Source organism: Rhipicephalus sanguineus, chromosome 1, assembly GCF_013339695.2.
Source record: "Rhipicephalus sanguineus isolate Rsan-2018 chromosome 1, BIME_Rsan_1.4, whole genome shotgun sequence".
Taxonomy (NCBI): domain Eukaryota; kingdom Metazoa; phylum Arthropoda; class Arachnida; order Ixodida; family Ixodidae; genus Rhipicephalus; species Rhipicephalus sanguineus.
In genome coordinates this window covers 309,149,170-309,176,580 of record NC_051176.1, presented here as the reverse complement: position 1 = coordinate 309,176,580, position 27,411 = coordinate 309,149,170, and the positions used below count along the sequence as shown (strand labels likewise).

The 27,411-nt window shown below is 47.2% G+C and overlaps 1 protein-coding gene across 3 annotated transcripts in view; it reads left to right on the top strand.

Moving 5' to 3' along the window:
- LOC119379425 (WD repeat-containing protein 11) overlaps nt 1–27,411 on the top strand; it is a 448,867-nt gene that overhangs the window by 223,002 nt on the left and 198,454 nt on the right. The gene's annotated exons all lie outside the window — the stretch shown is intronic.

The following is a 27,411-nucleotide window of genomic DNA, read 5'->3' as shown; positions in this document are numbered from 1 at the left end:
AGTGTACAGGTTAACATGCAGTGCATAACTCATGCTCGAAACCTTGGGTCACCTCCTTAACCCTTTCAGACGCGACCTGTGTGTGAAGAACTCTCTGCAAATGCGTCAAACTTAAACAACATTGTTGCAAGGCACTCAATTTTCTGTTACAACAAATATATTGTCAAAGTACATTGATTTATGTGTCTTATACTGATTAAGCTTAATTAAATTGTAAATAAATATATATTTAGCCTGGAGTCGCTCATGTTCTCTTTTTGCATAAATAGAATCAGATCTCAGGCTAGAAATATAGTGCAAACTTGTTTTCGGTTATGTTCATTTCGAGCAAAGAAAAATTATACTTTTGACGTTGCTCGCGGAAAGCGGCACGTCAAACGACTCGTCCAACATAATAGTGCCTTCAGCAAAGTGATCATATGCAGCATTACACTGGAAAATGAAGTTAAATGAAGACACATTTATTACGCAGGAGGTCCATTTCATCCTAACCTCAATGTTTCTTGCTCTTTCTTAGTGACTTGTCAATGCAACTAGCAAAAACAAGGTATGTACACAATTGTGTACAAAGCGTTTCAAAGGGTTCAAGGGGTACTGACACCAATTTTCGAAGCTGAGTTTACGCCACCATACAGATCTCCTGTGTTTAGAGGCAGCTCTAAGCAAGTGTGGAGCTCTGTAAAAGCCGATAAGATATTTTATTTTGACTTTAAAGTCAATTTTCACATGGCGCACCTACTGACATCGACACTAGCGGGATGTCAGGCTACAGTGCCGATTCTGGTGACTTCACGGAACAATATGGCTAGTTGTGATGACATCATCATCATCAGCCTGTCTACGCCCACTGCAGGGCAAAGGCCTCTCCCATGTTCCGCCAATCAACCCGGTCCTGTGTTTTCTGCTGCCACGTAATACCTGCAAACTTCTTAATCTCATCTACCCACCTAATTTTCTGTCTCCCCCTCACGCGTTTGCCATCTCTTGGAATCCAGTCAGTTACCCTTAATGACCACCGGTTATCCTGCCGACGTGCTACGTGCCCGGCCCATATCCATTTCTTCTTGATTTCAACTATGATGTCATTAACCCCCGTTTGTTCCCTGACCCACTCTGCTCTCTTCCTGTCTCTTAAGGTTACACCTATCATTTTCCTTTCCATCGCTCGCTGCGTCGTCCTCAATTTAAGTTGAACCCTCTTTGTAAGTCTCCAGGTTTCTGCTCCGTAGGTAAGTACCGGTAAGATGCAGCTGTTATATACCTTCCTCTTGAGGGATAGTGGTAGATTACCATTCATGATTTGATAATGCTTGCCGAATGAGCCCCAACCCATCCTTATTCTTCTAGTTATTTCACTCTCATGGTTCGGCTCCGCGGTTACTACCTGTCCTAAGTAGACGTACTCCTTTACAACTTCCAGTGTCTCGCCACCTATCGCAAAGCGCTGTTCTCTACCAAGATTGTTCCACATTACTTTAGTTTTATGCATATTAATTTTCAGACCTACTCTTCTACTTTCCGTATCCAGTTCAGTAATCATGAGCTGCAATTCGTCTCCCGCGTTACTCATCAATGCAATGTCATCAGCGAATCGTAGGTTACTGAGATACTCTCCATTGACTCTTATCCCTAGCTCTTCCCAATCTAGGGCCCTGAAAACCTCCTGTAAACACGCGGTGAATAACATTGGAGAGATCGTGTCTCCCTGCCGTACGCCCTTCTTTATTGGGATTCTGTCGCTTTCTTTATGGAGGACTATAGTGGCTGTGGATCCGCTGTAGATTTCTTCCATTATGTTTATATAGGCTTCGTCGATGCCTTGATTCCGCAGTGCCTGCATGACTGCTGATGTCTCCACCGAATCAAATGCCTTCTCGTAATCTATGAAGGCTATGTATAGGGGTTGGTTGTATTCCGCGCATTTCTCTATCACCTGATTGATAGTATGAATATGGTCTATTGTTGAGAATCCTGTACGAAATCCTGCCTGGTCCCTTGGTTGATTGAACTCCAATGTCGTATTAATTCTGTTAGCAATTACTTTTGTAAATAGCTTGTAGACAACCGACAGTAAGCTTATGGGCCTGTAATTTTTCAGGTCTTTGACGTCCCCTTTCTTATGGATCAAGATGATGTTGGCATTCTTCCAAGATTCTGGTATCCTCCCCGTCGAGAGGCACTTCGTATACAGGGTGGCCAGTTTCTCTAACATAATCTCTCCACCGTCTTTCAACAGGTCTGATGTTACCTGATCCTCACCAGCTGCTTTGCCTCTTTGCATTCCCTTTAGGGCTTTCTTTACTTCTCCTGTCAATACTGGTGGGATGTCAGATTCCTCTGCGCTATTACTCCTTCTTACGTTATCATCCTGAATGGCTCGGCTGCTGTACAGATCTCTGTAGAACTCTTCCGCTACCTCAACTATTCTATCCATATTGTTTGTGACCTTGCCTTCCTTATCCCTTAATGCATACATCTGATTTTTGCCTATGCACAGTTTTGTCTTCATAGCTTTGAGGCTTCTTCCGTTCTTTAGAGCATGCTCAATTCTCTCCATATTATACTTTCTTATGCCGGCTACTTTACGCCTATTGATTAACTTCGAAAGCTCCGCCAGCTCTATTTTGTCTGTTGCATTTGAGGCTTTCATAGCTTGACGTTTCTTAATGAGGTTTTTCGTCTCTTGGGATAGCTTACCAGTGTCCTGTCTAACAACTGTACCCCCGACTTCCACTGCACACTCCTTGATGATACTAGTCAGATTATCATTCATTGCGTCAACGCTAAGGTCGGTTTCCTCGGTTAAAGCCGCGTACCTATTCTGAAGTGAAACTCTGAATTCCTCAACTTTCCCTCTCAGAGCTAGTTCATTAATCGGCTTCCTGCGTATCAGTTTCTGCCGTTCCTTCCTCACGTCAAGTTGAATTCTAGATCTTACCATTCTATGGTCACTGCATCGGATCTTGTTAACTACTTCCACATCCTGTACAATGCCCGGGTGGCCGCACATTATGAAGTCTATTTCATTTTTAGTTTCGCCATTAGGACTCCTCCACGTCCACTTACGAGTAGCCCGTTTTCTGTAGAAGGTATTCAAGATGCGTAAATTATTGCGTTCTGCAAACTCTACTAGTAACTCCCCTCTGGCGTTTCTAGAGACGATGCCATATTCCCCAACTGCATGATCTCCAGCCTGCTTCTTGCCTACCTTTGCATTAAAGTCGCCCATCAGTACAGTATACTGTGTCTTTACCTTACTCATTGCTGATTCTACGTCTTCGTAGAAGCGTTCAACCATTTGATCATCATGGCTGGATGTAGGCGCGTAGGCCTGTACCACCTTCATCTTGTACCTCTTATTAAACTTAATTACGATACATATCACCCTCTCATTAATGCTATAGTATTCCTCTATATTGCCAGCTATATCTTTATGAATAAGGAACCCCACTCCTAGTTCTCTTCTGTCAGCTAAGCCACGATAGCATAGGACGTGTCCGTTCTTCAGCACTGTATAAGCCTCCTTGGGCCTCCTAACCTCACTGAGCCCTATTACATCCCATTTAACACCCTCCAATTCCTCGAATAGTACAGCTAGACTCGCCTCACTAGATAAAGTTCTAGCGTTATACGTAGCCAAATTCAGATTCCAATGGCGGCCTGTCCGTACCCAGAGATTCTTAGCACCCTCTGCTGCGTCGCAGGTCTGACCGCCGCCTTGGTCAGTTGCTTCGCAGCCGCTGGGGACTGAGGGCCGAGGGTTAATTGGTGTATTCATGTGGGAGGTAGTGGCCAAGTACTACACCAGGGTGGCCAATCCTGCTCTGGTGAGGGAGTGCATTGCTGGCTGTGGTCGCCAGTGAGGCTGCACCCCAGGCCTTTTTACACAATTCCATCATCACGCGGATTTTTTTTTTTTTTTTTAATCCGGTTGGGAATTGTCCGGCACCGGGATTCGAACCACGGACCTCTTGCATGCGAAGCTGATGCTCTACCACTACGCCATCGCTGCAGTGGGTAGCTAGTTGGGTAGCTAACAATGGGTAGCTAATAAATAGTTATTAAACAAGGGTAGCTTGTTTAATAACTATTTATTAAATAGTTAAAACAGCGCAGGGTGGACAAGATGGCGGCAGTCCAGCAACAACCAGAGAAGCGACGTCATCTTCCTCGTCGTTCACGCAGCCACGCTGCGGCGGCTGTGTGGTATCATAACCCCCCGGCTGTAGAAGCACCGTCTCGGTGCTTAATCTACACAGATGTGGTCGAGGGAGGGTAAGTTGTGATGACATCACATACCAAATCATACAAAATGGCCGCTTATGCATCACCAATGGAGTCCCTGAGCAGAGCAGCCGTAGAGAAGTCACGATATCTTGTGCAAGCGTGTGACGAGAAGCCCACACCATGTTGTGGTGTCAGGCTACAGCAAGAACCGAAACTAGCTTTTAAAAACATTTTTGAGGGCTTGGCCTTTCATTCAACACAAAAAAGCTGCAACTGAGAATTTTTGTGTCAGTACCCCTTTAAATTTTCATATATATCAGCAGCTTCAAAAATAATTTTATTGGCTGACATTAAGCATTAACTATTTTACGGGATTTTTCATATTTATGTAGAGCAGTTATTATGGCCAGTATTCTATGCAGCCAGGACATGCATTCAGACAGGCATACGTTTCGAGCGCCGCCCAGACGAAGACATTCGGGGCCTCGTGCCGACACAACTAAGACAGGTGCATCTAAACTGGCGTAGGGTGCCAGGAAGAATGGATCTTTATTAACATCGAACGCACGTCTCTTAGCTCGTGCTAGTGATGCGCCCAGTGCTTTATTTGGATAGAATACCCAGTGAAAAAAAAAACGCAATGAACCTGAAGGGACACTGCAGTCAGGCAAATTTAGTGACACTTTGAGTCAGTACACTTCACACTTCAGTGAGTGTTACTTTAGTGGTGCTTTGCTACATGGGTAAGGGCACTGTCATTTGACATTGCATGTATTTTCGATGAGTTAAGTCATTTAAGTCATTTGGCACATTATGTGTTATTTGAGTGGTACTTTAGTGGTGCGTTGCTACATAGGTAAGGGTACTGTGATTTGATGTTGTATGTATTTTTGATGAGTAGGTCATTTGGCACATTATGTCGTATTTGAAGCAACATTTACAAAATGAAAGTGTGACCAGTTGTCATGAGCCCAAACACGAAGGCATTGCATGTAATACCAAAACAGTGTGAGCTGTGTGCATGGAAGGGAAATCCAGGAAGTTGCAAATTACCAGTGGTTTTCATGAAGGAAAGAAGATGACTTTTAAGGGCTCGTTTTTCTTTGTTAGACACAATATTAATGAGAACTAACAGACAATTGGCATTATTGTCTGTTAGTTCTCATTAATAGTGGTTTTCATGGGCAGTTCTTGCTGCAAATTGCCTAGGTACACTAATAACATTTGAAAATGTAAAGTGTGGTCTTAGAGTGGGTATGAACAATCAATTTAATTTAATTTAATTTAATTTTGAAGCACTGCCACTTAGTCAGTGCACTTGTAAGAAGCCAAGTGAATTCAATGAACAAACTTTCTGGTGAATGCATTTTATAACAATTAAGCCTTTCCCTGTGACAGCCTGCTAAAGACAAGTGACACTCAATTTGCTTTTCTTAAGAGCAGCAGAATATTCTTGTGAAGCCTAATTTGCTTTAGCCATAAGGATTTTGACCACCCGAGCGCATCACATGTGCTCATCTATTTTTGGCTTGTGACGGGCTCACCTCATCATGGGTGTTTCACTGCGTTCTGAATAACATTTTACTAGCAGAGGTTATCTAAGGGTGTTGTTTCCTTTAGTATATGATATAGTTTTACATAGACTGGAATAAACTATTATTTCTTGCCGTTGCAATTTCTTCTGGGTCAATCTTAGAATTTAAGCAAGTTACTTAAATATTTCATGCCGTAGAAAATTTGGCTAAATTGGCACGATTAGTTCTTAAAAATTGGCTCTTAAAGGGACTCTAAAGGCAAATATCAAATTGGCCTAGACTGTTGAAATCCCATTCCAAAAACCTGTGGTGTTAAGGCGATCGCACGCTGCCATGGGAACCTGCCAGTAGCTAGACCGCAGATCCAGTATGCGAGTATTCACCACCTTGTTAACAGTTGTGAATTCGGGGTGAGGGTCTTTCTTTGTCACCTTATTAAAGGGGTACTGATACCAATTTTTGAAGGCGAGTTTACTCTACCATGCAAATCTCCTGTATACAGAGACGGCTCTGCGCAGGTGTGGAGCTCAGTAAACACTGATATGATATTTCATTTCAACATTAAAGTCAATTTTCGCATGGCGCACCTACTTACATCGACACTGTCGTGACGTCAGGCTACAGTGTCAATTCTGGCGACTTGACGCACCATTACGACTAGTTGTGATGATGTCAGGTACGAAAATATTCAAGGTGGGCCGCTTGTGTGCCACCAGAAACATTCATAATGGTGTCTTGTGCTTCACCAACGGAGCCATGGAGTGGAGCGGCTGTGAAGACGTCACGACGTCTCGAGTGAGCACGTGATGAGAAGCTCCGACCGTGTTGTGACATACTGTAAGAACCAAAACTAGCTTTTAAAAACATACTGTAATTACTTCTTCATGGTGCACTTACGCTTACCAGTACATTTTCTAGGCTCTCGAGGGCTTGACCTTTCATTTTACGCAAAAAAAAAAGTGACAGCTGACAATTTTCGTGTCAGTACCCCTTTAAGATGACAATAGCCGACAGAGATGAGAGAACAAACTGAGGTAGCCGACCTTGAGAGAAAAAAGTGGACCTGGACAGGTGACGTCATTAGAAAGACGGACAACCTGTGGTCATTTAGAGTTGCAGAGTGGATGCCGAGAGATGTTTGGAAACGTAGCCGAGGAAGGCAGAGAGCTAAAGGGGGTGATGAGATTAGGAAGTTTACCGGCATAAAATTAAATTGGCTCATACAGGACAGGGAAAATTGGAGATATTGAGGGCAAACGGTGTGGCGCTAAAAAGACAAAATGAGGACACGAACCGACATACACGGGTGCCAAACTTCCAATTGTTTAGTAGCAGAAACTACACTGTTTTATACATGATCCCGACCAAGGTAATCTCTGCACAGATAAAATAACATGGGTGAAGTGAACTAACAAAACATCGTAATTCAGCAATTCACCATTCGAGCAATTCATCAGAAACTGTATTCACCTGATCTAAACAAACTGGCAGGCACCCAAGAACACGTGTCCATTGCAGGCTCAAAACCAAGTGATAGGCAAACGAGGCAGCGCACAAACTGAACTTGAAAATGCCTATCTTTTATACGAAAGAATGTGCGATGCAAACTGAGAACAAGGAACAAAAGACCGGATAGGACTTCTTTGTTTCCTCAGTTTGCACCGCAAATTCTTCTATTAACCTTTGCACCAACTCGTTATCTTTTAAGAACATCAATTCTTTTTCACGTAAAACTAGTGAAAGCTTGCTAATGCAATGATTGCCTGCCCTTTTCATTAGGAACACATCAGTTGTCTTCCTTTCAGTGCGGCTACTTGTGTGTCAGTTCATGTCCTCACTTTGTCCTCAAACTATGAACGAACTAGCTCGGCAACATGCCCTGTTGAAGATATACTGCTGTGGAGATGAAATATTGCCATGTACACATATTTCCTTGATTTTCATGTGATGGGGCTTCACTGACAAAAAAACTCTTACACATGTTACCGACACCCGGCACATGCCTTTCTGAAATATATGGGAAGCTTCCCGATCGTTTTAGAATGTGCTGATAAGATTGTGCACATGACGAAAGCAGTCGAGTTTATTTTGGAGCTAACCTGAGCACCAATGATAACACTGGAACGTTCAACCACGCGTGTATAAAACATATGTTTCACCAACAATCAGTTTTATCGACAATCAGCTGTGCTCGCTTTTATCGTTGTATGAAGAGTGTTAGTGGCTTGTATAGTGAGGATTACCTGATTTTCTGGGCACAAGTTCGCCCAGTTTCATCTTTGTTAGTCTGACTGCCGCCTTCTTTGCCATTACAACCATGCGACGTCTGATGGAGGTGCTTGTCCGTTGATGTACCAAGCACCCCAGGGAAGCTGTGAACCAAGCCCATGGCACAAAAAAGAAGGCACTAAAGCCTTCCCATATCATCGGGCCAACCATAGGCAGCAAAAGCTAAAGCTGGAATACGGGCCGCTTCCAGTCTAGGAAGGACTTTGAGCACGAAAGCAGCAACGATGGCAGCCCCGGTGCTGCCTACAGTGATCGTGCTACAACAGCCCAGAGAGCCGCCGACCTGCTGGGATCATCACATGAGGATCTGAAGAGCTGACTGGAAGCATATGACCGGTTCACCGTTTTCAACCATTGGAGCAATGAAGACGACATGTTTATTTAACCTTGAAAAACACCGTTAGGGTGTAGTTCGAGAACCAAAAGTTGACCCCAACATATGTTAATTTTCAAACAAAATTCTTGGCCACCTTCACGAGTGTCGTCTGCAAGGAGAGGGTCGAAACTCTGCATGAAACCGGTGTACAGCTCCCCAACAAAAACGTCACACTGTAACCTGAAGGGATGACCCGAATTTTTCGACATGCAAGCCTGACGTGCCTGAAGAAAAGAAAGGCCTCATGTGAGGAGTAAAGCAGAAACTCTTCGCTGGTGGAACCCACCCATGACAGTCCAAGAATTTCTCTCTGAGATGTGAAGTCTACACACTTCAACTGCACACCAGCATCCAGTCTGCCAGAACGAGGGTCTCGTGCTGGCAGACTTGATGCTTTCAGGGAGTATGCGAGGGATTATTGGTCAGCTGCCAGCTCGTAATAAGTTCACGTGCTACGTGACGCCAACAGGCAGAAAAAGAGTGTTTCACACTCGCCGTCATGGCTACTGGTGGCGCTGACTGACGCTCCCACGTTTAAATGTACATATATACCCTATAAAGTGGACATGCGGATGGCCGCCGCGGTAGCTCAGTTGGTAGAGCATCGGACGCGTTATTCGAAGGTCGCAGGTTCGGTCCCTGCCCGCGGCAAGCTTTCTTTTCATCCACTTTTCTTTCTTCACATTTACCTTACATTTACTATTAAAAACATCCCCTATACTTTCCTTGGCTATATTGTCTGTTAGTGCTCAATAATATTGTGTACAACAAAGAAAACGAGCCCTTAAAATCAACACTTCTTTCCTTTGTAGGCGTACCGGCACTTTTCAGGCGTCAACGTTAGTCCGGAGATCTTGATTGCTTGAAGCACAGCTTCAAGGCACCGGAGGTGTTCGTCGAAGTTTGAGGCAAACACAATGACGTCATCCAAGCACACGAGGCACATCTGCCACTTCAAGCCAGCCAGTACTGTATCCATAAGGCTCGAAAAGTCGCAGGTGCTGAGCAAAGACCAAAGGGCATGACCTTGAACTCGAACAGGCCGTCTGGTGTTATGAAGGCCATCTTTTCTCGGTCTCTCTCGTCGACCTCGATTTGCCAGCAGGTGGTCTTGAGGTCCATCGATGAAAAGTACTTCGTGTTGTGGAGTCGATCTAGGGCGTCGTTGTAGTGTCGGCAACACGGCGCGACTGAGGACAACGAACACACTCAACCCATGCCACACAAGAACCCCTTTATTCCGGTGACAGTCGTATTTATATATGTCAGAGGTGGCGCCATCTCTTGATGACAGTTGAACATAACTAAAGTCACCTAGTGTCGACCTTCGACACTACAGTCGTCTATTTGTGGGAGACAGTACATGTACTTCTTCGTGACTTAAATTTGTTCAGGCGACGATAGTCGACGCAGAAATGTAGGGTTCCATCCTTCCTCACTAACACAACAGGTGATGCCCACGGACTCTTGGATGGCTGGATGATGTCGTCGCGTAGCATTTCGTTGGCCTGTTTCTTAACGGCCTCCCATTCGCGCGTCGAAACTCGGTACGGGCTCTGACGGATTGGTCGGGCACCTTCTTCCGTCATGATGCGATATTTCGCGACTGGGGTCTGTCGAATTCTTGACGACGACGAGAAGCAATAGTTAAAATTCCGGGAAGAGGCCTTTGAGCTGGTCTTGCTTGTGCTTCGGGAGGCTCAGGTTGACGTCGAAATCTGGTTGGGGACCTTGATCTATCGAAGAGGGCGAAAGCATTGCTGGCGTCCACGAATTCATCGATGTAGGCGACCGTTGTACCAATGTTGAGGTGCCTAAATTCGTGGCTGAAGTTTGTCAGATTACCTTTGCTTTGCCATCACGCAGCTCGGCTATGTCTTTTGCGATGCAAATCTGACGGTTCAGAAGCAGGTGCTGATCGCCCTCGATAACGCCTTCAAGGTCTGCGGTTTCTTCAGTGCCGACGAAAATGATGACACTGGAGAAAGGCAGAACCGTGACGTGATCTTCTACGACATTCAGTGCGTGGTTCCCTGGCGTCGTGTGGGGCGGCAGCGTTTTTTCTGAGGTTAGTGTTATTGACTCAGACTTCAGATCGATGACGGTGCCGTGGTGACTTAGGAGGTCCATTCCAATCATCACCTCCCTGGAGCATTGTTGTAAGATTACAAAGCTCGCAAGATAAGTCCGGTTATTGATGCTGACTCTTGCGGTGCATACTCCAGCCGACATTATTAGAAGGCCTCCAGCGGTCCAGATTTCGGGGCCTTGCCAAGCAGTCCTAACTTTCCTCATCTTTGTGGCGAACGGTCAACTGACGACGGGATAGTCAGCTCCAGTGTTGACGAGAGCGGTGACGTTGTGGCCGTCGAATAGTACGTCGAGGTCGCTAACCGTCGTCTTGTGTTGCGGCTAAGTCGCGGCGTCGGGTCACGGCTAGGTTGGCTTGTCCCGCTGCTTCTACATCGCATCAACAGGTCTTCAAGCCCTGAGGTTTCATCGTCAGGGCTCAGTCTGGTTTGCGTCGTGTTCTCGAGATTTCGTCGCGGCGGCGGAGGATCTTTGGTATTTCGGCGTACAGCAACCGCACCTCCATCGGCTGCTCTTAGTTTTCCGGATACGGGCTAGGTGACCGGCCCCGCGTTGGGCTGGTGTATGGTCGGCGTTAGGGAAAGACGTAGCGGCCTGGCGACGGCAATCGGAAAGGTCCTCGGGGGTCTAGTGCGCTCCTGCAAGATAGTCGGCGATGTCACATGGTCGTTCACCTTGCTGTGGATGCGGCACGACGATGGAGAACCCACGCAGTCTCATCTGTCAGCACTGGCAGCAGGGTTAGGTGTAGCCAGCTTCTCTGCAATGGTAGCAGGGTGGGCGGTGGTCGGGGGTGCGCCGAACGTCTGTCTCCCTCGGGGTGTAGCGCTGGCTGACAGGCGGGCGGTATGGCATCGGTGACGGCGGCGGCGTCTGGTGACGGTACTTAGGCTGTTCGGCGTCTTGACGTGGGCATGAAGGGGAGGGGCGGTGCGTCGGGCTGCAGCAGCGTAGCTCAAGGCTTGCGGCTGAGGCTGTGGTGGTTCAGGGATTCCCAGCGACTGCCAGACTTCCTTGCGGACCACGTCGGCGATCGAATCCACTTGAGGCTGCGCCAATGATAACGGCTTGTGCAGCTCTTTCCGCACTATCGCCCTGATGGTTTCCCGTAGGTCGTCGGTGCCTAGTGAGTGCGCTTCGATGTAACCTGTAGACAGGGTTGAGCGGTTGTATTGCTTCGTCTGCATGTCGAGTGATATTTCAATTGTTATTTTTTGGTAGCCTCCGTTAGGAATTTGGTGACTGTTTTTGGTGGGTTCCGCACCAATCCTGCAGAAAGGTCCTGTCTCACTCCCCGCATAACAAAGTGGACCTTTTTCTCCTCAGGCATGGCAGCATCGGCCAGGCGGAAAAGTCACGTCATCTCTTCCGTGTAGATGGTGACAGTCTCATTCGGTAGGTTCTCTCTCATCTCCAGCAAGGCAGGCTGCCTTTTCCTTACGGACGATGCTCGTGAATATTAAGGAACGCTGACCGAAAGAGGTCCCAAGTTTGAAGGGTCGATTTCTCGGTTCTCAAACCATGTCGTCGCGGTGTCTTCTAAGTAGAAGTAGACGTGGTACAGCTTCTCTTCAGAGTCCCAATGGTTGAAGGTGACGACTCGGTCGTACGTCTCCAGCCAGCTCTCCGGGTCTTCAAACGACGATCCACGGAAAGTCGGTGGCTCTATTGGCTGCTGCATCACGACCGTTGTAGGTGGCAGAGGGGCTGTCACCGTCTTGGCGGTCGATGTGACGGTCTTGGGCTGCCTGGTGTTTTCAGGAAGGAGCCCGTACTCTGGCTGTAGTCCTTTTCTGCCGGCGGCTAGTTCGACAATCCGGGTTGTCTTTAGCGTCATCTTCTTCACGGCTTGGGCTTGGGTCAGGGCCCCACGGTGGCGTCCGGATCATGAAGCAGCACCTCCACCAGATGTCATGGGGTCGTGACCTGGACGAAGGCAGCAGTCAGCGTGTCCAAAATGAAACTCTTTAGTTGGCCGAACTTGTGGCCAGGAAATGAAGAGTCAAGCTACAGCAATACACACTGTACACTGGTAGCGGCGAACAGAACGTCGGCCATCGATAGAACTGATCTGCAGAATGCGCATCGGCATTTATACACGCGGCATCAAAGATTCGAGCCTTATCACTGGTGGCCGCGTTAGATTCATAATAATCTCAGCTGTTCGCATTTTCGCGCTCAAGCGTATAAGAAGATTCGTACATAATCTGGAAGGTTCCCAGACATTATAGGACGTGGCTTGCGTAAGGCAGCGGCTACACGTGCAACGAACTAGTTGCATGAAAAAGAAGCTCGCGTGGCAGTATGCTAATTTTTTTATATGTATAAAGATAGCATCGCTGGGGTCTTTATTGTTAAAATGCTACAGATAGCATGACTTTGTATTATGCTTTTTGATAAAGGATATTTATGTTTGGATAAATCCCAGACTATTATGGACAACGAAACAGAAAGCTGGGTGAGTTGTATGGATCTAAAACATACCGGGAGCAAGAACTGTAGACAAAGACAGAGCAGAAAAACAGAATGAGAGCACTTTCTTGCAAATGAAATTTAATGAGGAAACAGCACTCAAATCAGATGTTTAAAAAAAGACATGCATTTGTCATCAAGGCGTTCCTAAATTTAGTCCTAAACACCACACATTGGTTCAATCCCAAGCAAAACATAACATGAGGTGTTAAGCCTCACCTAGGTGTTCAAGCAAGGTGCATAGTCTTTAAAAAATGATGTTTTCTTATCAATTGGGGTGAGTGACAGCTGACGGCTGACCTAGAACCCTCTTTTTTTTTTTACGTGGAAAGCCTCATATATATTTCTCAGGTCATCGTACCCACATGGTGAAACAAAACTAAGGTAGTAGGAAATTCCATTAAACATCCGCAGTCCCTGCAGTGTGAGCCCAAATGAGTAGAAAAAAGCAGACCTTGAACTGCATTCCTGTGCTCATTGAGGCGTCATTTCAAACGTATACCTGTCTGGCCAACATAAATGTAGCCACACGATAGTGGGATGCTGTAGATAACACCCAAGGTGCTAGAAACAGGTTTGTAGGAGTGGTTAACGCAACACACAATTCTTCTTACAGGAAAGAAGACTTTTAAGGGCTCGTTTTTCTTTGTTAGACACAATATTAATGATAACTAACAGACAGTAATTCCTAGGAAAGTATAGGGGATGTTATTTGTAATAATTGGGACATAAATGTGAAGAAAGTAAAGTGGACGAAAAGATAACTTGCCGTCGGCAGGGACGGAACCTGCGACCTTCGAATAACGCGTCCGATGCTCTACCACTGAGCTCTACCCGCCGTCCACTTTATAGGGTATATATGTTTATGTAAACATTGGAGTGTTAGCCAGCACCGATTGCAGCCATGGTGGCGAGTGTGGAACACTCTTTTTCGGCCTTTTGACGTCACATAGCACGTGATCTCTTTACGAGCTGGCAGCTGACCAATAATCCCTCGCATACTACCTGAAGGCATCAAGTCTGCCAGAATGAGACCCTGCCAGAACGAGACTGGGAAAATCGGGAATTCTCAGGGATTTTGGATAGTCTGGAAATACTCTGGGAAAACTCAGGGAAATTGTGCTCGCCTCGGGGGAAATGCGCTGTAATTTTATTGAAAGGCAACGAAAGTCGCGGTAGCACTGGCTCGAGATTTTGTGAACGCATTTTTCAAATTAAATGGCCGCTGCGGCTGCGGGGAAAGGGCGCACCTCGATGGTCTCCTTGCTAGGGATGGTAAAATTGATGAACAATTAATCGATTAATCGATTAAAAATACGCCGTGAAATGATTAATCGTCATTGATGCCGGCCTTTCAATTAATCGAATTAACTGATTAAAGCTGTTCGATTAATCGATTGCGGCACCCCCACCCCACCTTCAACACCACCCCTTGGCCGGAGCAATTGCGAGGCGAGCGATGCCGAGACGCAGAAGTCTAGCGCATCTCCCCGTTTAAGTGCGAAGCATTTCTTAGCGAACTTGAGGCACCTTAAGAATTTTCATCCACATATCGATCTGTCTACCTAGCCGCCTACATCTGGGTGCTCTCGTGATCACCTCCTTAGCTTGGTGTAGATCAAAATTAGCCTGGGAGGTTAAGAGGGCTAGACAAATATGACTGCCTGGTCATGACTTGAATAACCTGAAAATTCTGTAGCGTACATCGTCAAACCCTTTCCTCCAGACATGTGTGGCACATACCCGTATACCACAGGCAGTAAGCGGGTATGCGCCACAGGTGATTGACAGTTTATATCTTCCCAGGAATGGCAAGAACAGACATGGGTAACTTAAATGCGAGAGCATAAAGAAAAACCGACATCGGCAGCGTTGACCCAACAAACGCAAAGCATAGAAATCAGGATCCCAGCAGGAATCGAACCCAATCATTATGGGTGGCAGTCAGGCATTCTACCACAGAGCTACTCCACGTCTTGAAACTGCTTTGGAAAAAGACCCTGTGCAGGCCGTTGTGTAGGGCAGGAGCGCGGCGTAACCCGCGGCGGGCCGACGGAGAGGCCGAACGACGAGAGGGCGCGCGGAGTGAAGACGCAGAGACCAAGCTTCGGCGAGACTGACGGGAGACTGCTCTCCCGCGTTTATTGCAGGTGGTTTTAAGGAGCGAGAAGAAAGGTTATTGGTCCGCGAGGCACGGGTCACATGACCGGCACGGCCACGCCGGATTGGTGGTAGCAAAGAGGCATGGCAGAGACCTAGCTCCCCCTTGTAGCATGAATAGAGAGCAAAACAGCACTGGTGTCTCAGCATGGCACCAGGGGTCACACGACACAACATCGTCTCGCCCTGGGAAGAATTACATCCTTATACAATTCAAACTATGGTACATCAGGAAACACTAAAAAAAAATTCACATTCAAGTTCCGATAAAGATGGCACCTGCAATATGCAGAAGTTCAGTCCTAGATGTACATATTACAGCCTATGTTACACACACAAAAAAAAAAGTTACTTCACCACACCGACACAAGTGCCAGCTTGCACTATGCACGAAAAGTTCACACAAATGCACTAGACCTCTGCGGCTATACTGCGGGCCTCTAAGCCAGTATAGCCCCAGAAGATGCGGACTACTTTAGTCTGTGATGTAGTCCTTCAAGTGGGCTGGGGGCTTGCGCGTCCGCTGTGGGCGACGTGTCCTAGGCCCTGCAGGAAGACTTTGAGAGTTGCGGCTGTCGGGAGCCGACTTTGAAGACCCGTCCCCATCTCTCCCAGAAGAACTTGGTGGATTGAGGCTGCCATGAGCCAACTCTGAAGACCCATTCCCATCACTCCTAGGCAAAAAACTTTGTGGGCTGCGGCTGTCTTGAGCCGACTTTGAAGACCCATTCCCATCTCTTCCCTCCCCCGTGTTGGAATTTGGTGCATTTACTGTAGGTGAGGAGGAGCACCCAGGACTTTCCTCCTGAAGTCCCGATGGTTGATCCTGGGTCGCAGGCATCGGAGTGTGCACTTCAGCTGGTGCGCCGTCGCACTGGACAGCCGGGGCACTAGGAATGGATTGCCGAGGCAACAGCTCTGTATTGGAAGTAGAGGGAAGATTACCCAAGTCATCGTAACAAGAGAGGAGATCTGCATCAGTGATGGGCTCAGAATGAGGCATTAACGGAAGGGATGCTGTAGCTACATGTGGAACGAGCGTTAACTTTGAAGCATTCCACTTCCTGCCATCGCTGAGGAGGAATGTGGACGGATTGACTTGTTGTAGGACTGTAAGGGGTTTGCTGAACCTGAATGGACCTTTCGTATGTAGCTTAACCTTTACCTTGTCGCCTACTTTAATCCGAGTTTGTTTGGCGCCCTTGCGCACATCTACATAAGACTTAGTATTCTGCTGCTTTTGCTGAACCTTTTCACGAAGTGCTGAAGGAGAGGTTTGTGGAAAACCCGGAAGCTTATGTTTACTGATGTCTAAGGTTGATCGCGGTTGGCGACCGTGAAGCAGAACAGCTGGTGAACAACCAGTAGTAGAATGAGAAGTAATCCTGTAAGACCCTAAGAACTCTGTAGTGCTCTGAATGACATCTTTCTGTTGCAGTTTAGCTACTTGAATGTGTTCCTTGAGAACACGGTTAAATCTCTCTATTAGCCCGTTTGCCTGCGGGTAATAGTTGGATGAGAAGTGATGGACAATGCCTCTTTCCTTTAAGAAATCGTGAAATTCTCTGGACGTAAACTGGGGTCCATTATCTGTAACTAAGGTTTCAGGGAGACCTTCACGGCTGAAAGCAGCATTGAGCAGCTTAATGACGTCTTGCGTCGTGATTGAATTAGTAAAAAGGACTTCAGGCCATTTAGAATAATAGTCCATCAAAGTGATAGCATATGTAGGGTTAGGAGCTGTACGCAGAGGACCTATGATGTCCATACCCAATTGCTGCCATGGCTGCTCAGGCCACTGTACTGGCTGAAATGGAGGTACTGTCGTTTTAGCGGACTTATCAGCGAGCTGACAGATGTGACATTGCTTTACAAACTCTTCCACACACCTATCCATGTGAGGCCACCAATAGCGCTCACGTAGCAGCTGCTTAGTGCGAACAATACCCTGATGCGACTCATGGGCTAACTGCAAGAAAGTCTGTATTAGGGCATTTGGAATAACTACACGTTTGCCCCGCATCAGGAGTCCATCAATGAAAGAAAGCTCTTCCTGTACGTGGAAGTAGGACATCAGTGCCGTGTCTAGAGTTTTTTTCTGGGGCCATCCTCGAGTTACGTAGTGAATGACCCGTTGCAATGCTTCATCAGACGCAGTAGCTGCCTGAACTGTCTGCTTGTCGACTACAGTGGTTACAAGGGAGACAATCTCCTCTTCCTGAACAGTGGAACTATCATTTTGTAATGGAAGCCTCGACAGTGCATCAGCCACACGGTTCTCAGACCCTTTGCAGTACTCGATGTGGAAGTTGTAATACATTAGCCTGGCCGACCACCTGGAGATACGGAGAGGACGTCTGCCTGAGTTACCTGCCGCTAGCAGGGCAACTAGTGCCTGGTGATCCGTCCTGAGCGTGAAACGCCTTCCCCATAGATAGACGTGCCACCTCTCACATGCAAATAGACATGCTAATGCTTCTCTCTCGCCCACAGAGTACTTTCGTTCTGCAGGAGTTAAGGTCCTAGATGCAAAGGCGATGGTGTGTAACTGAGAACCGACAAGTTGCTGTAACACTGCACCCAGACCAACATCAGAAGCATCTGTCGTAACAACCACTGGCAATGAAGGATCAAACATTTTTACAACAGGAGCACACGCAAGGCGAGCTTTCACTTGTTCAAAGCTGCGTTGCGCATCTTCTGACCAAGAGAATTGGCCCTGTCTGAGCATGTTGCGGAGTGGCTCAACGAGATCTGCGTAGTGGTGAAGGAATTTTGCGTAATAGCCTGTAAGGCCAAGGAAGGACTGAAGGGTTTTCAGGCACGTAGGAGGAGGAGCATTAAGGATTGCCCGAACTTTGCTTTCCATGGGCGATATACCCTCTGCAGAAATTTTATGCCCCAAGAACGTTAACTCCTTCACCGCAAAAATGCATTTCTGGTTCAGTTTCATGCCACTCTGCGCAATGCAGATTAACACTTTCTTCAAATTCGCATCATGCTCAGACTTTGAGCTTCCCCATACTAGTATGTCGTCCAAGTAACACGCAACATTGTTACAGCCTTGCAAAATACTAGACATCATTCTTTGAAATACCGCAGGTGCGGAGGCTAGACCAAAGCATACTCGTTTAAAACGAAACAATCCTTCATGTGTAATGAACGTAGTTAAATCTCTACTAGATTCCTCTAGGAGCAGTTGGTGGTATGCTGATGCTAAGTCCAATTTTGAAAAGTATGACGCACCATTCAACATTTGAAGCAGTTCATCCACATGGGGCAGTGGGAACCCGTCGACGACGATGGCCTTGTTCGGTTCTCTCAGATCGACGCAGAGGCGGATGTCCCCGTCTTTCTTACGCACGACCACGAGTGGCGACACCCATTCGGATGCCGACACCCGCTCGATGACGTCGTTGTCCTCGAGTCGACGCAGCTCGCTGGCGACTTGTTGCCGGAGCGCCAGAGGCAGGCAACGTAGCTTGGCGGACACTGGTACGATGTCCGGCCGCCTCTTGACCCGGTGGACGTAGTCCCTGACAAGTCCCAGCTCCCCGTCGAACAGGTGCTCGAACCCCGGAGGCACACCTGCAGGAAGCTGCGAGGAAACGGGTGAAGCCAGACGACACGTTAGCGTTGCGCCATCGATCAGGAGTCCCAACTGCTGGATGGCGTCGAGCCCCAGCAGTGAAGTGCCGTGTGCGGTCACGTAGAAGGCGACAAAGGCGCGCTTGCCATGGGGCTGCAAGTCTGTGCGGAAATACCCTAGGACCGGTATGCGGTGCTTCGAAAAATTCTGCAGTTAGATGGATGTTTGGAGCAGTCGGTGCTTCGAAGCGAAAAGCATGTCGAAGTCCTTCTTGGTCATTAACGATGCAGTGGCTCCGGTGTCCACCAGCAATGACATGTGGCTATGTCCTCCGACGATAACAGGGATGCGCAAGTCTCTTGGGCTAGTCGGCGCAGCTTGCACGGACAGGACTGTGGCAGTGCCGGAGTCAGCGTCTTGGACGGGGGCAACTTCTTGCACCGACGCTTGCCGTTTACGACAGACTGCCGCGAAATGCCCCTTGATGCGGCAAAATTGGCAAGTTTTGTTTTTTGCTGGACAATTTCTGGAATTCGCCAAATGCCCTGACTTGCCGCAGCGAAAACAAGGGCCAACTAGAGGCTTGGAAGCAGGCTGACCATCTTGGCCGCGAACGCCGTCCTGGAGGCGCGCTGACGAGCCCGTGTAGCCATCTTGGGCTCGGCTACCCGAGTTGGGGGGGAAGCCGCCGCCATGTTGAGTCACATGCGGGGCCGCCGAGGAAGCCGACCCGCCATTTTGTGATGCTTCTGCGTAGCCACGTGCGACGCGCTGGACACTACCGCCGTCCCCGGCGAGCGAGCCGAGTAGCCGTTCATTCTCTCCGAATGCCGCGTTGGCTTTGTTGAGCGCCTCCAAGTCGCGTCCAACTTCTTCGGCTTTCTGCAGCGTAAGGGCTTCCCCGTACGACAGTAGCTTGGCCCGTACATGTGCGTTGGCGACTCCGTGAATTACTTGGTCCCGCACTCTGTCGTCGTAAGTGGCGCCAAACTTGCACGAGAGGGCTTTCTCCTTGAGAGCTGCGACGAATTCGAGGAAGGTTTCGCTGGGCAGTTGTACGCGGATCGTGAATAGGTGCCGCTCGGCTAGCACGTTAGTCGTCTCGGCAAAGAGCCCGTCTAGGAATTGTAGCAACGTGTCGTACTCCGTCGCCGCCGCCGCTTCCGTCGTCGACACCACACCTGTGCCCAACGCCGCCGGCGTGCTGGCTGTGTGTGGAGCATTTTGGACGCCTTGAGCTTCGAGCTGCTCCTGCGCGGCGAAGTATTTCCGCTGGCCCTCGACACCGAGCGCGCTGAGAAGTGCTGACGCGCGTCTTTCGTCCTCCCAGCCGCTTCCGCCGGCCGCCTTCAGGTGTACCTGGAAAATTTTTTTCCATTTATGCCACGGAATAGGAGGCGTGCCGGGCACGTCGAGGAATGGAGGAAGGTTGGCAAAAAGGGCCGCCATGTGTGCAGGAGGTAGGCAGAAGGCTCAAGCAGGAAATTGGCGTCGTAGAGGGAGCCGGAGCGGGAACAAAGAAAAGTCAGGTCGACGCCAATGTAGCAAGCAGGAAGGACAAAGCACCGACGTGCAGGAGAAATGCGACTCGAGGTGTGTGTCACTTACGTCGTGCTCTTCCTGGCGTCGCCTGTTGAACCGGGTTCAGTAACTCGTCGCCATGTGTTGTGTAGGGCAGGAGCGCGGCGTAACCCGCGGCGGGCCGACGGAGAGGCCGAACGACGGGAGGGCGCGCGGAGTGAAGACGCAGAGACCAAGCTTCGGCGAGACTGATGGGAGACTGCTCTCCCGCGTTTATTGCAGGCGGTTTTAAGGAGCGAGAAGAAAGGTTATTGGTCCGCGAGGCACGGGTCACATGACCGGCACGGCCACGCCGGTCAGTGTAGATTAATGGTTCAATGGGCCAGTTCTTTTCGAGTAATGGGTATAACACAACAGAGGCATTGTCAACAGTGATATAAATATTTATTTCCCAACAGTTTCGGGAGGGGTCCTCCCTTCGTCAGACTAAATCGTTCGTTAAACTGACATCGAAGTTCGAACTTGCTTCTTGCTGGTCCCTCTCGCCTTCAAGGACATTTCAGAGAAATGTTCTGAAATGAAATCTCTGAAATGTCCTTGAAGGCGAGAGGGACGCGGCAAGAAGCAAGTTCGAACTTTGACATTAGTTTAACTCGTCCCCTGACTAAGGGAGGACCCCTCCCGAAACTGTTGGGAAATAAATATTTATATCACTGTTGACAACGCCTCCTTTATATATATATATATAAACTAGAGTGGAGAGAGAGAGAGACGAGAGAACTTCATTCGCACTCAATTCGATGTGATTTTGCATATACAGAGATAGAATTCGGTCAGCTGTGTTTAATAATATTATAGAAAAAGTACTGTCTGTTCTACGTAGCATACACTGAGACAACCATGCATATACGTGTTATGCGTGTGCTAGTATTGCAAGCAGCACTTTTTATACATTACCCACACAACTTTATGCACGAATACAGTTATGCGGATGGCGGCCTCTCCAGTAGTATATATTTGTATCATTCAATGAAGTTTCATTAATGATAGAAGCTGCTCACTAATAATTGCGTTCTTTAATGTAGATAGCAGGGACTGCACTTTCTCTTTTCTGTAATTAGTGCTACACTTTCTTGCTGATATTCAGGTTTGCGTATCTTATATTTTGTCTAGTTTGCTCCTAGTCGAAATAGTGTTTCTAGTGCATAGTGTTTCTAGTGTTTAAGTAAGGATTTGTGGTGTTAGGGCGTAGTACATTCTTTATACTCATTGTATTTGTATATGCAACTATGCTTGGAGCGTGCGAGCTTCATGGCAGAAAACATTGCAGTACAACAAAGGCAAGAAAGACCAAACAGGACCAGCGCTGAACAGCGCTGGCCCTCTTTGGTCTTTCTTGTCTTTGTTGTATTGCGCCGTTTACTACTCTGTTTGTAGGGCCCTCCGGCCCCTCTAAGTAAATGCAAACGGTGTAAGCACAGATATTTTTTTTTAATGCTGGTGATTTTAATGTTAAACTACTTTGCATTGTTTTCTTCCACATTGGTCGTTAGCTGTTTATGATTGGTCGAAATTTTCTGGGTCATGCACACAGCACCTACTCGTAACTTGATGCAACAAATAACGCAAAAATGATTCATTGCGTAATGACCACTCAAGCATCATCATCATCAGCCTGTCTACGCCCACTGCAGGGCAAAGGCCTCTCCCGTGTTCTGCCAATCAACCCGGTCCTGTGCTTTCTGCTGCCACGTTATACCTACAAACTTCTAAATCTCATCTACCCACCTAATTTTCTGTCTCCCCCTCACGCGTTTACCATCTCTTGGAATCCAGTCAGTTACCCTTAACGACCACCGGTTATCCTGCCGACGTGCTACGTGCCCGGCCCATATCCATTTCTTCTTCTTGATTTCAACTCATCATCATCATCATCATCAGCCTGTCTACGCCCACTGCAGGGCAAAGGCCTCTCCCATGTTCCGCCAATCAACCCGGTCCTGTGCTTTCTGCTGCCACGTAATACCTGCAAACTTCTTAATCTCATCTACCCACCTAATTTTCTGTCTCCCCCTCACGCGTTTGCCATCTCTTGGAATCCAGTCAGTTACCCTTAATGACCGCCGGTTATCCTGCCGACGTGCTACGTGCCCGGCCCATATCCATTTCTTCTTGATTTCAACTATGATGTCATTAACCCCCGTTTGTTCCCTGACCCACTCTGCTCTCTTCCTGTCTCTTAAGGTTACACCTATCATTTTCCTTTCCATCGCTCGCTGCGTCGTCCTCAATTTAAGTTGAACCCTCTTTGTAAGTCTCCAGGTTTCTGCTCCGTAGGTAAGTACCGGTAAGATGCAGCTGTTATATACCTTCCTCTTGAGGGATAGTGGTAGATTACCATTCATGATTTGATAATGCTTGCCGAATGAGCCCCAACCCATCCTTATTCTTCTAGTTATTTCACTCTCATGGTTCGGCTCCGCGGTTAATACCTGTCCTAAGTAGACGTACTCCTTTACAACTTCCAGTGTCTCGCCACCTATCGCAAAGCGCTGTTCTCTACCAAGATTGTTCCACATTACTTTAGTTTTATGCATATTAATTTTCAGACCTACTCTTCTACCTTCCGTATCCAGTTCAGTAATCATGAGCTGTAATTCGTCTCCCGCGTTACTCATCAATGCAATGTCATCAGCGAATCGCAGGTTACTGAGATACTCTCCATTAACTCTTATCCCTAATTCTTCCCAATCTAGGGCCCTGAAAACCTCCTGTAAACATGCGGTGAATAACATTGGAGAGATCGTGTCTCCCTGCCGTACGCCCTTCTTTATTGGGATTCTCTCGCTTTCTTTATGGAGGACTATAGCGGCCGTGGAGCCGCTGTAGATTTCTTCCATTATGTTTATGTAGGCTTCGTCGATGCCGTGATTCCGCAGTGCCTGCATGACTGCTGATGTCTCCACCGAGTCAAATGCCTTCTCGTAATCTATGAAGGCTATGTATAGGGGTTGGTTGTATTCCGCGCATTTCTCTATCACCTGATTGATAGTATGAATATGGTCTATTGTTGAGAATCCTGTACGAAATCCTGCCTGGTCCCTTGGTTGATTGAACTCCAATGTCGTATTAATTCTGTTAGCAATTACTTTTGTAAATAGCTTGTAGACAACCGACAGTAAGCTTATGGGCCTGTAATTTTTCAGGTCTTTGACGTCCCCTTTCTTATGGATCAAGATAATGTTGGCATTCTTCCATGATTCTGGTATCCTCCCCGTCGAGAGACACTTCGTATACAGGGTGGCCAGTTTGTCTAACATAATCTCTCCACCGTCTTTCAACAGGTCTGATGTTACCTGATCCTCACCAGCTGCTTTGCCTCTTTGCATTCCCTTTATGGCTTTCTTTACTTCTCCTGTCAATACTGGTGGGATGTCAGATTCCTCTGCGCTAATACTGCTTCTTACGTTATCATCCTGACTGTCTCGGCTGCTGTACAGATCTCTGTAGAACTCTTCCGCTACCTCAACTATTCTATCCATATTGTTTGTGACCTTGCCTTCCTTATCCCTTAATGCATACATCTGATTTTTGCCTATGCACAGTTTTGTCTTCATAGCTTTGAGGCTTCTTCCGTTCTTTAGAGCATGCTCAATTCTCTCCATATTATACTTTCTTATGTCGGCTACTTTACGCCTATTGATTAACTTCGAAAGCTCCGCCAGCTCTATTTTGTCTGTTGCATTTGAGGCTTTCATAGCTTGACGTTTCTTAATGAGGTTTTTCGTCTCTTGGGATAGCTTACCAGTGTCCTGTCTAACAACTGTACCCCCGACTTCCACTGCACACTCCTTGATGATACTAGTCAGATTATCATTTATTGCGTCAACACTAAGGTCGGTTTCCTCGGTTAAAGCCGCATACCTATTCTGAAGTGAAACTCTGAATTCCTGTACTTTCCCTCTCAGAGCTAGTTCATTAATCGGCTTCTTGCGTATCAGTTTCTGCCGTTCCTTCCTCACGTCTAGTTGAATTCTAGACCTTACCAGTCTATGGTCACCGCATCGAATCTTGTTAACTACTTCCACATCCTGTACAATGCCCGGGTGGCCGCACATTATGAAGTCTATTTCATTTTTAGTTTCGCCATTAGGACTCCTCCACGTCCACTTACGAGTAGCCCGTTTTCTGTAGAAGGTATTCAAGATGCGTAAATTATTGCGTTCTGCAAACTCTACTAGTAGCTCCCCTCTGGCGTTTCTAGAACCGATGCCATATTCCCCAACTGCATGATCTCCAGCCTGCTTCTTGCCTACCTTTGCATTAAAGTCGCCCATCAGTACAGTATACTGTGTCTTTACCTTACTCATTGCTGATTCTACGTCTTCGTAGAAGCGTTCAACCAGTTGATCATCATGGCTGGATGTAGGCGCGTAGGCCTGTACCACCTTCATCTTGTACCTCTTATTAAACTTAATTACGATACATATCACCCTCTCATTAATGCTATAGTATTCCTCTATATTACCAGCTATATTTTTATGAATAAGGAATCCCACCCCTAGTTCTCTTCTGTCAGCTAAGCCACGATAGCATAGGACGTGTCTGTTCTTCAGCACTGTATATGCCTCTTGTGGCCTCCTAACCTCACTGAGCCCTATTACATCCCATTGAACACCCTCTAATTCCTCGAATAGTACAGCTAGACTCGCCTCACTAGATAAAGTTCTAGCGTTATACGTAGCCAAGTTCAGATTCCAATGGCGGCCTGTCCGGACCCAGAGATTCTTAGCACCCTCCGCTGCTTCGCAGGTCTGGCCGCCGCCTTGGTCAGTTGCTTCGCAGCCGCTGGGGACTGAGGGCCGAGGGTTAATTGGTGTATTCATGTGGGAGGTAGTGGCCAAGTACTACACCAGGGTGGCCAATCCTGCTCTGGTGAGGGAGTGCATTGCTGGCTGTGGTCGCCAGTGAGGCTGCACCCCAGGCCCTTTTACACAATTCCATCATCACGCGGATTTTTTTTTTTTAAATCCGGTTGGGAATTGTCCGGCACCGGGATTCGAACCACGGACTTCTTGCATGCGAAGCTGATGCTCTACCCCTACGCCATCGCTGTACGACTGCCATCGCTGTACGCCATACGTTTTTGGTATGTGCCCCTTAACGCATTACTGCATGGTTGGGGTTCGGCTTTGATTTTGCACCTTTCTCCGTATTTAATATTTTTTTTAATTTGCTGGGAATTTCTACCGTCATCAGTTCCTGATAACAGGTGCGTATTGGGAGAATGGCCGTTTAATGAGGATGTCTTTTTCTGATAATGAAATTGTAAATGCTCTAATGTAACATCTAATTAATGCTAGTGTCGTTAATAATTGTATATAAATTTTTGGTGTCGCTTCAATATTCCCATCCAAAACTGTTAAAGGGGCCCCTGCAACACTTTTCCGTCTGCATTGTGCAGCACTGGAATGCGTGTAGTGCTCAATACTGAGAGGAATGCAAAAAGATCACCGAAATCGGTGCACGCTAACAGAAGCTGCCACATACATACATAAGCCATATTAAATACCATGCGCAAAATTAAAAACATGCACTTTTCGATCTACTTCGGGTCACACAAGAATTTTTCTATGTACTGAACGGCGAGCCATTATGTCGAGCCAAATGTGGCTGTCCGTTCAGTTGTCCTGTTAACAAACTGGTTTATAATATCGTCTAACACCACTTCTGAGGTCCTGCCCTTGTGGACATGTAAAAGTAGAAGATGCGTTAGTCTGTTTTGTGTCATACGGTTGCGGAGGAACGTTTTGATTCGACGTAAAGCTCTGAATGAGCGCTCCCCTGAGGCTACGGATGCCGGAATGGACAGTAAAAGCTGGAGGTACTTAATAACATCATCAAATATTTCCCGCACCCCCTCCGACTTTTTCTGTAGGACATCTATGATGCTTTCTACTGTTATTGTGTCCACTTCTGACAGAAGAGGTGACAAGAGCATAAACTGTGCTGACAGTCTACAGTATTACGAACTATTAACGGGGAGAAACGCGATGATCGTGCTCATTTGAAAGGGAAGTGCGTTTGTGAACCGAAGTTACAACAAATAGACAGCCGCTGTACGTTTCGAGATTGCGCGCTGGCTTTCCGAGTCAATATAAAAAGGCCAATATAAACCATGCAAGGCCAATATAAATGCTCAGTGCAAACATACAGCTTAATTCTGTTTACAGGGAGCCGCGACGGGAAATGTACCGCAATCAGCTGAATTAAACACTTAGTACTCACGGTACGTTATTTAAACTGTGGTGTAATAAGCCCAAATGCTCCGCTGCTGTAACATTACTCAAGCACAACTACATAAAAAATAAGAGAATAAACTTTTTTCAAAACGGCATAATTTTGGCCATTGGTTCATCGCCATTCATAAGAATTTTTCAAACAGCGCTGCACGTGTGTGCTTCTTTGCCGTCCAAGTTGTATTTTGCCCTGTACATCTCAATTCAAGATGAATCAAGACCAACTAGCTTGGCTGCCACTTCAGCCTCCTTAATCCAGAAAAGCATGGACCATTGCCCTGGAAAACCATTGCCCTGGTCAGGTAGATAAAATTATGGCACAAGCTTGAAAGCTGGGCTTCCCAATGTACTCGAGTCCACTGCCTTATTCCTCGCCTTGTTCCAAGCTGCCGTGATCGCTGTAAGCTGCCATATAAGCAAGGCCAACGCAAGGCAAAGCAGGTTAATCGAAAACTCAAGCGGAAACGTTTTTTAGCTCCCCAATGCGGCCCAACTAAAACATTCAACAGTTCTGCGCACTCACCAACTCATAGCAAATTGGATATAGAGCATCGGTGATGCCATTCCTTTCCAATGAAAGAAAGTGAATTTCTTGAAACAGGAAGAGTGTTTAATCGGTCCATAAAACGTTTACTGGTTCCTGCTCATATTCGCGTCGTCGATTATGTAAATTTCATGCCAGGCGGAGCAGAATAAAATCATGGCAGAGTGCACTAACGTTTAGAGCCCCTGCTCAGCGGTAGCCTTCTGTGCAATGCTGTAGTGCAAAGGGCGAAAGCGTCACACAGGTGGCCTGCACCGCAGAGAACCTACAGTGCGTGGCCATGAGACTACGGGAGACAATCTACACAG